The sequence below is a fragment of the Carex rostrata genome, chromosome 3 (assembly GCF_964058835.1).
Source record: "Carex rostrata chromosome 3, lpCarRost1.2, whole genome shotgun sequence".
NCBI classification, from domain to species: domain Eukaryota; kingdom Viridiplantae; phylum Streptophyta; class Magnoliopsida; order Poales; family Cyperaceae; genus Carex; species Carex rostrata.
The window spans coordinates 307,952-321,596 of NC_135920.1; positions in this window are offsets into that span (position 1 = coordinate 307,952).

Sequence of the window (13,645 nt, forward strand, 5' to 3'; positions counted from 1 at the left end):
CTTTCTCTGTCGCCAAATAAATAAATATGAAATAACCGTGGTAAGAGGAAAGGACGCCAGACTGCCCAGTAGTAGGCGTACGCCACACACCCAAACTTCCCACATAAATTACATACAGCGGGTCAAACTTCATTCTATTCCAGACCCGCTACGTATCTTACTATCAAAAATTAGTAGTGCACTACGGTTTAACTTTACGAATCCGACTGTTTCAGATCAAATCAAATCAAATCAAAATTAAACCTACTAAAAACTACATATATTGAAAGACTCAACATATTAAATATATTTAAATTTGAGTAAATCAATATGCAATTGCAACTCCTCATAAATAGATTTTATTTGACTTAACGGCTCGTATAAATATGAAATTCTCCATAATGTGCATTGGTTTATCTTTTTTTTTAAAGGGGTACCCAAAGAAAAAGTGACGGTGAATTAAATATTGCTAGTGCTTGGAAATTCTCAAAAGCAGCCTCAGTCATTATTGTTGTTGATATAGTATAATAATCGGCGATTGCATTAATTCCAAATATACCCCAGTTGAAATTTAATTTAATTTAATATGGTCATTCATGGAATTTATTACGCGGAATTTTTAGAAATATTGGGATGACCTAAAAAATGTAAAAGACAAAAAGAAAAATGCTTCCGACCACTCAAAAAGAATCACCAAGTAGCTTCATTACTCAGTTATAATATAATATGCCCATTATTTTTTTTATATTTCGTTTATTTCAATTTGGCGACAGGATTGGTCTATAAATTTTAGTGCTTCAATATAATGTATACATTTTAATATAGTAAAATGGTTTTAATCACCGGTAGTGATCTGTTTGTGTCATATATGAATCACGCACTTATTTTGTTAGGGTAAAAGTTCATTAAATTGGATAGTAATGAAATTAATCAACAATTTTCAACAGCACAACAGTAAGAACTAATTTAATATATCATGCATTGTTCCATTCGCTTATAAAATTTGGATGTAGTTTTGTGGAAATGGTGCAATCTCTTTCAAAATAGGTATCTAATTTTTCGCTACAAAATAAGTAAAAGGCGAATCTTACACGCACAAAAAAAATGAATGGTCATTATTGATTTGATCGAATGACTGTTATTTGATGAAAAAAATTCTTCCAATTTTTTTTTGGTAATTATAATTTAGGAGCATGATAACTGTATTGTACCCCAAACAAAATTTATGGGTGTCCCCAAGTAGTTTAACAGAAAAAAAAAACTTCAATATTGTATAACTTCTATTTCCAGCGCTAATATCCAAACATTTAAAGCTTTGTTTATAACATCTTAAAATGTTACCCATAAGCATTTAAACTTCTATCTGAAATCATTAAAATTTTAAATTTATATAGTTTTAACACCTAACTATTTTTGTCTTTAAGCCAAAAGAGTAATAAAGATTCATTTCACCAACTTTTTTTTTCTCTGATCATTTTCATCAATTTTTTCGACGATCCGTAATGAATTTTGCGAATCTAAAAATACAAAAAAATTTACTCAATTTTCTCTTTCAAATGAGATCCATGAAGAATAACTTCCGAGTTATATGTGTATCGTCTTTTTTTTACCACTTTAAATCTCTGTGACTTTTAGTTTTTTATTTTGCTTCAAAATAATTTAAACCTCTGTTTACAAGCCTCCAAATCTTCCATATAAACCTCAACAATAACACTGCATGCACAAAACATATAAACCTCATGTACAAAGCCTTAAAAATTTTAATGATTGCAGACTAAGATTTAAAAATTTGAAAATTTAAAGTACTTATGAGTTTTACTTTAAAAAAAATAAATGACTTCAAAATTAATCAAAAACATTTCTTCATGGATCTTATTTGAAAGATAAAATCGAATATAAAACGTTTGTATTTTTAGATTCCTAAAATTCATCACGAATCGTCGGGAAAATTGATTAAAAAGATTAGAGAATTTTTTTTTTTTTAAAAAGAGGATGAAAAAAATCTTTCCTTTTTTGGTTTGAAACAAAAGTATTTAAGAGTTAAAACTATCTATAAGGGCGTGTTCGGTGTCACAGAATTACGAAATGGAAATGGGAATAGGAATGGGAATTCACTTTTGAAAAAGTGGGAACCCACGGTTACGGAATGCACGGAATTAATTATGGGAATATGAGAAAATAAGTGTTCGTTCGTATCATGAGATTAATTGTGGAAAATCTTTATTTATTTTAAAATATGTATATTTATTTAATTGTTTTAGTTTAGTTATAAATAATTTTTTATTTAATTATTGTCTTTGAATAGTATAGCGTTCTGTTCTGTATTGATTTTAACCAATTAAGTTAAAGTTAGCTTAATATAAAAAAGTAATTAAATAAAAAATTACAATAAAAAAAACTGTCGTGCCACCATCTATTTATTTAGACCAATAATATATTATAAATTTAATATTTTTATGGGTTGTAAATTGTAACATTTGGTAAATATAATTTATTTTTTAAATTATATTAATGAAATTAAATAATAATATTAAAAAGATGAACCATTTCTAATAAAAAATATTACTAGAATGGTACAAATAAAAAATATTACTGGAATGGTACAAATATTTAAAAATATGTAATTACAAAAATTAGAAAACAAATAAATATGTAAAATATGTATTAAAAATTATTGCTGAAATGGATACAAATAAAATAATTAGTCTTTTATCTTTAAATAATAACATAATAATATAACAAAAGTAATTAGTCCTTTATCTACCTTCATCCTTTGGTGAAAGTATTATTCTTTAAATTGTAAAAGAAGTTATACTAATAAATAAAATACACTTCATTTGGAGGATGGGCACATAAAATCTGAGATAAAGAAAATTGGGACCCATAGTCACATGCAAATGGAAAATGTTAATCAGGTGTCTTAGCTTATCAAGTTAGTCCCACATCTAAAAGTGAATATGGCTAATATAACATCAATATCATTTCAGTCTATATAACACCAACTTCAAAATTTATAAAATCGAGTTCAAATGGTGAATTCAAACCGTTCAAACCAATTTACTTTATGAGTGATGCGTTTACATGCAAATTTTTTATATTTTTGAGTTATTTTAGTATCAAATCAAGCGGCAAAAAAATTGAAAAGTGAATGTATTAAAATTAACTTAAAAACTCACACATTTGACCGCTTGACTTGATACCAAATAAACTCAAAAACTTATAAATTTTACATAAAAACGTACAACTAATGAAGTAGATCGGTTTGGATTCACCATCTGAACTCGATTTGATAGGTTTTGAAGTTTGTGTTATAGACTAAAATGACACTGATGTTATATTAGCCATACTCCTTAAAGTCAATTTAATTCGAGTCTCTATATATAGATGCTGAAATTTGCTTGTTTTTTTTTAGTGAAACCTGTAGATAAATTTGCTTGTTGTTTGAACCGACATTTTTATTTTTACCCAATTTAAAAAATAATTTAATAATAATAACCATGATTTAAGAACATTTTTAAAACTACCCAAGCCGTGGAATTTTTTCACGGTTCCAACTTTTTTTTTACAAAATAGAATTTTTTTTATTTTTTTATTTTTTGAATTGAAATATTAGAAATGTTGAATATATTTCTTTAAAAATAGATGAAATACAATATAATTTGATTTATTAGAAATACTGTAACAAATAACCCGGATCAACATTTTTTAAGCCGAATTTGTCGCGGCTGTAAGAAATATTAATATATTTCTTTGTGTTATTGTAAAAAAATAATAATGCTTGGATTCTGAGTTATTGATCTCAACCATAATTTTAATTTTGTTTGAAATGCCAGCGGTAGGAGGTAGAGGGCACCGCTATCAATGCCAGCGGTAGGTACACAATCCGAGATTTCAGAAATCTGAGCTTATGTTTAGATTTTATTTATTTTTAGGTTATGGATATAGGTCAATCATCTCTGGCCATGGTCATAAATCTAAAGTTGAGCAGCAGATAATGTTGATGAGGTGCGAGATGAAGCTACGGATCGCAAGAGTGGCAACCAAAGCGGTGGGGTCAGTGGTGGCAACAACCGGATTGGTAATAGAGATAGCTTGTGAAACTTACGCAGCTGTTGCCATAGCTAGAGAAAAAGAGTAGTTGAGAACCTCACATCTAAAGATAAGATAGTTTCGTAGGTAGGATGAAGGAGATCGAGAGAGAGTGATCAATAAAAAAAAAGGAGGCGTGGGGAAGGAAAAGAGAGAAAATGAGAAAGAGGTATCGAGGATAGAGACATAGATTGAGAGGCGCGCAACGACAAAGGAAAAAAAAAAGAGAAAAGAGAGAAAAGGAGAGAATTTGATCGATCGATTATGTGATCAACAGTTGGGATTGAATTTTGTGATAGATAAAAAAATTATTAATATAGTCATGAAGTCTATTTAGGAATTTGTTTGAATAGCGATTTAATTATGAGAATTTTTAACAACAACAAAAAAAGAAGGTTTGTGGTATTATGGAGTGGATTTCTTTATGGTGCCGCTTCTTTATTTTTATTTATTTTTAAATAGAAAATTGGTCCACTTGGGAGTGTACGCAACGGCAACAGGAAGAGAAGAGAAGAAAAGAAGCAGAATAGTGGTTTAGTTGTCTAAATTTATACATCAATCAAAGACCATAGTCATATCTCATATGGAAGGAAAAATAAATTGGAATCTTGGGCCCGACCTTTTTTTTTTTTTTTTTTTAAATCTGTTGGCATGAGTCCAAGATAAAACATTGGTTGCATAGTTGCATGTGCAACATAAATTGTAATTTAGGCCTGTTGTGCTCAAGTATCTCGTCAAATTTCTTTAGCCTTATTATTATAGGTACGCTTACGCACGACAAACTTGAAGAGCGAATCAAGTACTCACGAATTATGATGTGAAGCGGATAGCTTCTACTTGACTACTATGACTACTACTACTACTACTACTGAAGTAGACCAAACAACCCCCATTCTCTCGAATTCGCATCCTCTGAGATATCTCAAAAAATCTCAACCATTCAAATATATTCTGCACGAATCTTAAAACACAAATATTATTGCTCCTCCCCCTCTCGGCCTCTCCCTCTCGAATAGGCATTATGCTCGTTGATCACACAAATATTGAGATATCTCAGAGAATATGCACTCCACTCCCTCTACCACAGCCATAGTGACAAGATTTGCAAAAAAAAATCGGATTTGAATCAGTCACGAAGCAATCTCCGTATTAATTATGTCATAGTGTTATATTGTTCATAAAATATATATCTATATGTTGGGTTTTGCGCGGTGTGCTAACCGGAAACCCTTTTAGGCTTAAGTTGCGGAATGACCGCAGAACAAAAATTTCTACGGCCAACTTAAGCTCAGGATTAAACGGGGTATGTCAGGAAACTTTCCAAGGCGGTCCACCTTCAGTATTCATTTGGCATCAAAACCCAATTTAATCCTTTTACAGATCTACTCCATGATTGATTTCTAAAACTTTAATCTACTTACAAATTAAATAGATTAATATAACATATTTATACCTTGTTTCCAAATCACAGTTGGAATGCAGACCGAGCGAGTAGAGCCTCACCGGGGAAGGAATCGACTCGGAGTATCACACGTGTGATACCTCTATCGGTTATCCACCAGGACTAACCGGAGAGCGGTTTATTTCTTCTGCCAGAAATACCGTAAACCGCGGAATTCTGCAAAAACACTATTCACGGGGAAAAGACGAAAACCCGTAAACACGAATTTTCAGTTGCTCAGTTTTATCAATATGCAAAACTGACATACCGCTAAATTCGGTAAAACACTATTCATCGATCCCGTAAATATACTCCACAACAACCCGCAAGATTATACGTCAACTACGTATAACTTTCTTTTCTCAACCGAAACACTATTTGGGAGAGAAACCGAGAAAGAGAGAAAATACCGATTCGTTTCTGCACGAAAAGATACATGTGAATGTGCATATGTATATATGTGAATATATGTTTCTCTCTCTACCCCTCCACCCCTATTTATAGTGTTTAGATTCGGTTGCAAAATACCAAAATGCCCTCCAAGTTCGGCCTATTTACAAGATATGCCATTGACACCTCATCCTTTTATATGTGAAATGACCAAAATACCCCTTCCACACCCTTCCACATTCTTCTCCATGCTTCTACACATGCAAGGTGGCATAGGTGTGAAATGACCATTTTGCCCTTGTGGATAGGATTGATGACATGTTATCTGGATAGGATCAATGACGTGTCATGCGGATAAGCACGAATCTGAAAAGACCCGAATGCCCTCGGCCCGAACACAAATAATATTCGTATAATTATTCTGAACAATTATATATATATTTTTCTTTCGGTATTTGTTTCGGTATCGATGACGTGTCATCTGGATAGGATCGATGACGTGTCATGCGGATAAGGACGAATCTGAAAAGACTCGAATGCCCTCGGCCCGAACACAAATAATATTCGTATAATTATTCTGAATAATTATATATATTTTTCTTGCAGTTATTTGTTGTTTCGATAATTTATACAATGTGTCCTGCACATTTATAAATTAACCGGTTAACTTTTATACAACGTGTCATACACGTTTATAAATTAACCAATGTTTTTGCTTGTTATTTTTACATAACATTTATAATTTAATTATAACACGTATAATTAATTATAACCATCTTAATATTAATTATAATCAATTTATAATTAATCAGTAAGATTCTCCGAGTAGCTCCTATATGGTGTGACCCAATAGGATCTGTGTTATGTTGGTAAACAGAGTTAAAACTGTTTTAACTTCTGTTAGTCATGGGTGGCATCTGGCAACACATCATGACCATCCAATTATACAGATGATGCTGTACTGTACAATATCACGATCCAGTAAACAATTTACTTGTGTCTGTTCTTCTGTCTCATAGCTATCAGATTAGTTTCAAGGTAGATGTGTGTCATCCTTGCTAACTTAATCTTTTCTTGATCTTGAGCAGATTATCAAATATAATTACTCTTGTAATTATACCGCTAGCAGATAATCTAACTCTATCAAGGGGCCCAGTGATGCCATAGCTCGTATAGAGATACGAGGGACAAATAGTATTCTTGGTAAACTATCACTTCCTCAGCTAAGCTATACATATGGAAAAGCTACCGTTATGACTGCTTTTTACGGACAGCGGTGGATAACAATCACACATACATATTTCTCAGTGGGAACGATAAATACCTCATACTGTAGAACGTGACACTGAATGAAAACATAAATGACACGAACACAATTCTATTTAATGTTTCATTCGGGGTCTGTCAAATACCATGTTTCTAGAACATGTATCTATGTGATTAAAATGACATCTCGTGTCAGGTGGTTTGTAAAACTTAACCATATTTTAATCCACATACTAACCTTATCGCGGTAATTAGTGTTCCTGCTAATTACCTTGGTCAGTGACCTTTTAAGAGTATATATTATCTATATTATGGAGTTTCACAATTTCAGTCATGAACTCGAAATGATCCATAAATTCAATAATACTCAAGGCAACAAAATAATATTAATCATCCAATTCATGAACAAAGCTTTATGATAAATTATCGTATTATTGACTTCTAGATTATTACAAACTAACAATCTCCCACTTAAGCTAGGAGCCAATCATCGTAGGCCCTACTTATATACAAAATTCTATATTCTCTGAGATCTCGCAGATCCTGAGAAAATCACATAGCCAATCTTCTATGTGTTCCAAACTCATAGAAGCATTAAGCATCTCGTGCTTGGCTTGAGGAAGAGTTTTTGTAAGTGGATCAGCTGTGTTGCTGACTGTGTCAACTCTACATATCTTTACATCACCTTTATATTAATTATATCTTTTATAATTATTTATAAACATCTTATTATGTTTATGATCTCTAGTATTATGTGATAACGTTGTAGACGAGAAACATATCCTTAGTTCTCCTCAAGAACTTAAGGATATTCTTTACAACATTCCAGTGTTTTATGCCTGGATTAGTCTGATATCTACTCGTCACACTCAAAGCGTACGAGACATCAGGGCGAGTGCACAACATGGCGTTTATGATAGAGCCAATAGCCGAAGCGTATGGTACTCTACTCATTTTTCTTTGCTCATCAGTTGTCGAAAGACACTGAGTCTTGCTAAGCTGTGTACCATGATTCATTGGCAGGAATCCTCTTTTAGAATCCTGCATGCTGACCTGATTCAGCATTTTGTCAATGTACGTGTTTGACTTAATCCTATAAGTCTCTTTGATCTACCTCGGTAGATCTTTATGCCTAGTATATAGACATCCTCGCCCAAGTCCTTCATCGAGAAAACTTTTCTTTAATGAAGACTTGGCTAATTGCAATAGAGGAATATCGTTTCCTATTAAGAGTATGTCATCTACATATGAGATTAAGAAAGGCGATGGGACTCCCACTAGTTTTTCTGTACACATAAGATTCTTTTTCGCATCTGACGAAGTCAAGCTTTTTGACTTCTTCGCCAAATCGAAGATTCCAACTCTGTGATGCATGCTTCAATCCATAAATGGATTCAAGAAGCTTGCATACCTTCCCAGCATTCTCTGGATCTTCAAAACCCGTAGGCTGTGTCATATACACATCCTCTTCTTAAATTTCCTTTTAAGAAGGCGGTTTTGACATCCATTTGCCATATTTCATCATCATGAAATGCGGCAATTGCTAGGAGTATCCGAATTGACTTAAACATAGCCACGGGTGAAAAAGTTTCATCAATTCCCAGAATTTGTTTAAAACCTTTTCGCTACTAGCTGTGCTTTGTAAATAGTCATATTGTCATCCATGTCTGTTTTCCTTTGAAAACCCACTTGTTAGCTATGGGCTTCACCCCATCAAGTGGTACAACTAGGTTCCAAACCGTGTTGTCATACATGGACTGTATTTCGGATCTCATGGCCTCCAGCCATTTATCAGAGTCAGGCCTATCCATTGCTTCCGCATAGGTCAGAGGATCTTCAGTGTCAAAAACTGAGACCTCGTGCAGTCCCAAGTACCTCTCGGGTGCATGGACTGTTCTCGTTGACCTACGTAGCACTTGTTCTTCAGGCTGTCGAACTTGATCCACAACTGTCTGTGGATCCAGTTCTACTTCAACTTGCATCGAAGCACTTGAGCTCGGGACTAGAACCTCATCCACAGCTACTTGTGGACTTGGTACTTCCAGATGCTCATTAGCCAAAAAATCAAGAGGTGGGTTAATCTGATCTAGTTCAGATATTGTATTGTGTGATGTATCTTGAATTTCTTCAAGTATTACATTACTCCCACTACTTCCTTTTGCAAGAAACTCGTTCTTCAAAAGTATACCATGACGAGCAACAACTAATTTGTTCTCGGACTGGTAATAGAAGTAATATCATTTTGTTTCCTTAGGATATTCTACGAAAAAGCACTTGTCAGATTTGAGATCAAGTTTGTCAGACGTCTGACGTTTGACAAATACTTCGCAACCCCATTTTTAAGATAAGACATATTTGGGATTTTCCAAACCATAACTCGTATGGAGTCTTTTCAACTGACTTGGATGGAACCATATTTATCGTTAGTGCGGCAGTATCTAGTGCGTGTCCCCAAAATGATTTTGGGAAGGGTGGCGCTACTCATCATGGAACGAATCATGTCCAGCATGGTTTGTTTCATTTTCTTGGCAACACTGTAACATTGCGGTGTTCCTAGAGGTGTGAGTTGTGAGACTATCTCACATTCCTTTAAGTACGTTTTGAAAACCATAACTCAAGTATTTGCCTCCACGGTCCTACCGTAATGCCTTAATACTTTTATTCAATTGATTTTCTACTTTAGTCTTAAATTCCTTGAACTCGTCAAAGGATTCAGACTTATGTCTCATGTAAGTCAATACTTTCATGAAACGTTTTGAGTCTTTTGTTATTGATGTTAAACACGGGGTTTTCCATTTCTAGCATATAAAGATCATTTAACAAGTAAGATGATCCATAATATGTCTCATTTTTATAAATAGAACATCTATTGTCCTTTATAACAAACGAGAAACCATTCATCTCTAAACACGAGATTGATATGATATTTCTAGAAATGGTAGGAACAAAATAGACATTTTCTAGTTCCAGAATAAACCCGCTAGGCAAGTACAATTTTATCCTACCGACTGTAACGGCTGCAACTTGTGCTCCATTTCCAACTCGGAGTTGTACTTCCTTATTGCGTAACTTTCTCTTAGTGCGTGCATATTCGTGCAAATATGAGCACATGATCCGGTATCCAGTACCCAATCATTAAGAGAGGTCGCAACATTAATTTCAATAACATAAATACTTGAGATTGAGACTTTTGAGACATTCTCAAACTTCATATCTCCAAGATACTCCGGGCAGTTTCTCTTCCAGTGACCTTTGCTATTGCTAAAATAGCAGTCAGAGTTAGCAGAAACATTTATCTTGGGAGAGTTCGTTCCTGGAACCAACTTCCCTTTGCCTTTGTACTTAATAGCCATTTTTCCCTTTTGCTTTCTTGATCTTCCTCCCACCTTCTTGGATCATGAGGACATGAGAGCTATTGTCGATGTCTTTATCAGTGATCCTCAGCATCCCTTGGAGCTCCTGCAAGCTTTTATCCAACCCTTGCTTTATGGGAGTTCACAATGAACTCCGAATAGCTGGGAGGAAATAAGTTCAGGATAACTTCCGTGGCCAACTCGTGGCTCAACGGACAGTTAAGCTTTTACAGTTTCTCATCATCGCTTGTCATACGAAGCGTGTGAATACTGACAGAGCTGCTCTCTACTATTTCAGCAGGGACCGGTGTATTTAGGATATATTCCTTTTTCTCACGTATGTCTACCTTTTCGAGTAGGGAGCGTAAAGAGAAAGACGTTTCTTTAGCCATATTTCTACAACATTTAAAGTAAAGATTTTAGCTTTGTTCATGTAATGTTTTATTCCAATAATAAAACTCCCACTGCAAATTTGTTCTATTCCCGTTTGCAGTAGGACCAAGATCCATATTTTCACTAATAACCAAGGCAGTGTATGCATATCATGGCTATCAGTTATCTTAGGTAAGCAAACTTGCTAATCACATCTCTTTGTGATTCTTGGTTTCGTTAAAACATCACGTGTATTTAACGAAGACTTTGCCCCGAGCCCAAAACTGTTTTGGAAATCATCGGTAAGTAACCTCACTCTATTTGGTTTGATATGTCGGACATAACCCTCGACCACCAAAGGTAAAAGGCGATGTCTACTGAGTAGTTTACCCATCAACCAATGAACAATGGTTTGAGGAGGATAGAGTGGGAAGGGCATACTACTTAGTATTTAATGGGTTGGTGTTTATGCTTAACAGTGCCAGCAATCTCCAAAGGGGTATGTGAGAAAGAACGACTAATGTGATTCTATTCGTATCTTTATAGCGACTTCTTTCATATGCTTCATTAAGCAATTATGGAAAGGAAGTCTTGAATACTGAATGTGATCTCCATTTCTTTTCTTATCTTATGTTAGAAAGAACGATTAATGTGATTCTATTCGTATCTTTATAGCGACCTCTTTCATATGCTTCATTAAGCAGTCGTGGAAAGGAAGTCTAGAATATCGAATGTGATCCCCATTACTTTCTTTTCTCAGCATATGTAAGAATAACTAAATGTGATTCTATTCGTATCTTTATAACGACCTCTTTCATATGCTTCATTAAGCAGTCGTGGAAAGGAAGTCTTGAATACGAAATGTGATCTCCATTAGTTTATGTTCTTATCAGTACCTCTTTGATATGCTTAGCTTTGTTAAGCAGTCAGTTCTTGTAACTGACTTTAGCTACCGTCTATCTTGTAGAGGTAGTTTATATGATTTCTTATAAAAACGGTAAATCTAATCTATACGTTTTTATATGATAGCAGTAAATCTGATTTACCTATATATGTGATCGAGTCACGTATATTTCTTTCAGTTCGTAATGTTGACCTTGGTCAGCGTTACGGACACGTGAAAGTTGCTTGTCAGAAAAATACCGATTGTGATCTACTTCCTATCTTCCTCAAAGACCTCTTTCATATGCTTCAGTAAGCAGTCGTGGAAAGGAAGTCAGACAGAAAGAATAGTGAATATGATCTCATTTACATTTTCCTAAAAGACCTCTTTCATATGCTTCAGCAAGCAGTCGTGGAAAGGAAGTCAGAAAGAAACAATGTCAAATGTGATCCCACATTCATATTTTTCTTCAAAGAAAGTTTTCTTTCACGGTTCCTTAGAAAGATGGTAAATCTAATTTTACTCATTTTTCATTTTAAAGCAGTAAATCTAATTTACTTATATACGGGACCAAGTCGGTATATAATCTATCAGTTACCAATTCTTTATTTTGCAGCTATGCTCGGTTCTTATTTATACCATTTAAAGCACATAAACAATTTATATGTTTTAAAATCAGATATTCTTTTCGGTCCATAAAGCAATTTGGTAACGTGACAAAGTTCCTTTTGGGCCAGTCATTAGGACACGTGAAAGGGGCTCCCAGGAAAGATTGGGGTCACGAGGACCGCTTAGACTCAATCTTTCCTAGACAGAACCATCTCTTTCTTGTGTGGAAATGACAGCTCTTACTCAGGTACTTTATTGCTTCATCACATTCTTCGATGAACTTTACTTATCCGAAGGTTTTCGAAAAGGCAAAAGAGTTACACTAAATTTTGCCATTTCAAAAGCGTTAAAGAAATTTGGTAACGTGACAAAGTCCCCTTTGGGCCAGCTATCAGGACACGTAAACGAGGGTTAAACGAAAAGCCAAGACTTTTCTTATCATTAACCTTGTCTTTTACGGGTGGAGATTAACAGCTCTTACTCAGGTACTTTATTGCTTCATCACATTCTTAGATGAACTTTAACGCAATCAAAAGTTTTGAAAAACAAAAACATAAAGAAAGCATAAAATCCTATTTTATCTTTCTCGGTCGGAAAACCGATCCAAGAAATGTAAAAGTTTACATTTCATAAGAGAGCATAAAGAAAGCTTAAATCTAATTTAACTTTCTTAGTCGGTAGAACCGATCCAAGAAAATCTCATTTCTAATCGGTTTTGGACTTAAGCTGCAAATATAAGAATTAAACTGATATGCGGTATATGCACCTAATTTGCATAAGTTATAACTTTTAGAAAATCAATCAGCGGGAGAGCCTTGCGCTCTGATACCACTTTTGGGTTTTGCGCGGTGTGCTAACCGGAAACCCTTTTAGGCTTAAGTTGCGGAATGACCGCAGAACAAAAATTTCTACGGCCAACTTAAGCTCAGGATTAAACGGGGTATGTCAGGAAACTTTCCAAGGCGGTCCACCTTCAGTATTCCTTTGGCATCAAAACCCAATTTAATCCTTTTACAGATCTACTCCATGATTGATTTCTAAAACTTTAATCTACTTACAAATTAAATAGATTAATATAACATATTTATACCTTGTTTCCAAATCACAGTTGGAATGCAGACCGAGCGAGTAGAGCCTCACCAGGGAAGGAATCGACTCGGAGTATCACACGTGTGATACCTCTATCGGTTATCCACCAGGACTAACCGGAGAGCGGTTTATTTCTTCTGCCAGAAATACCGTAAACCGCGGAATTCTGCAAAA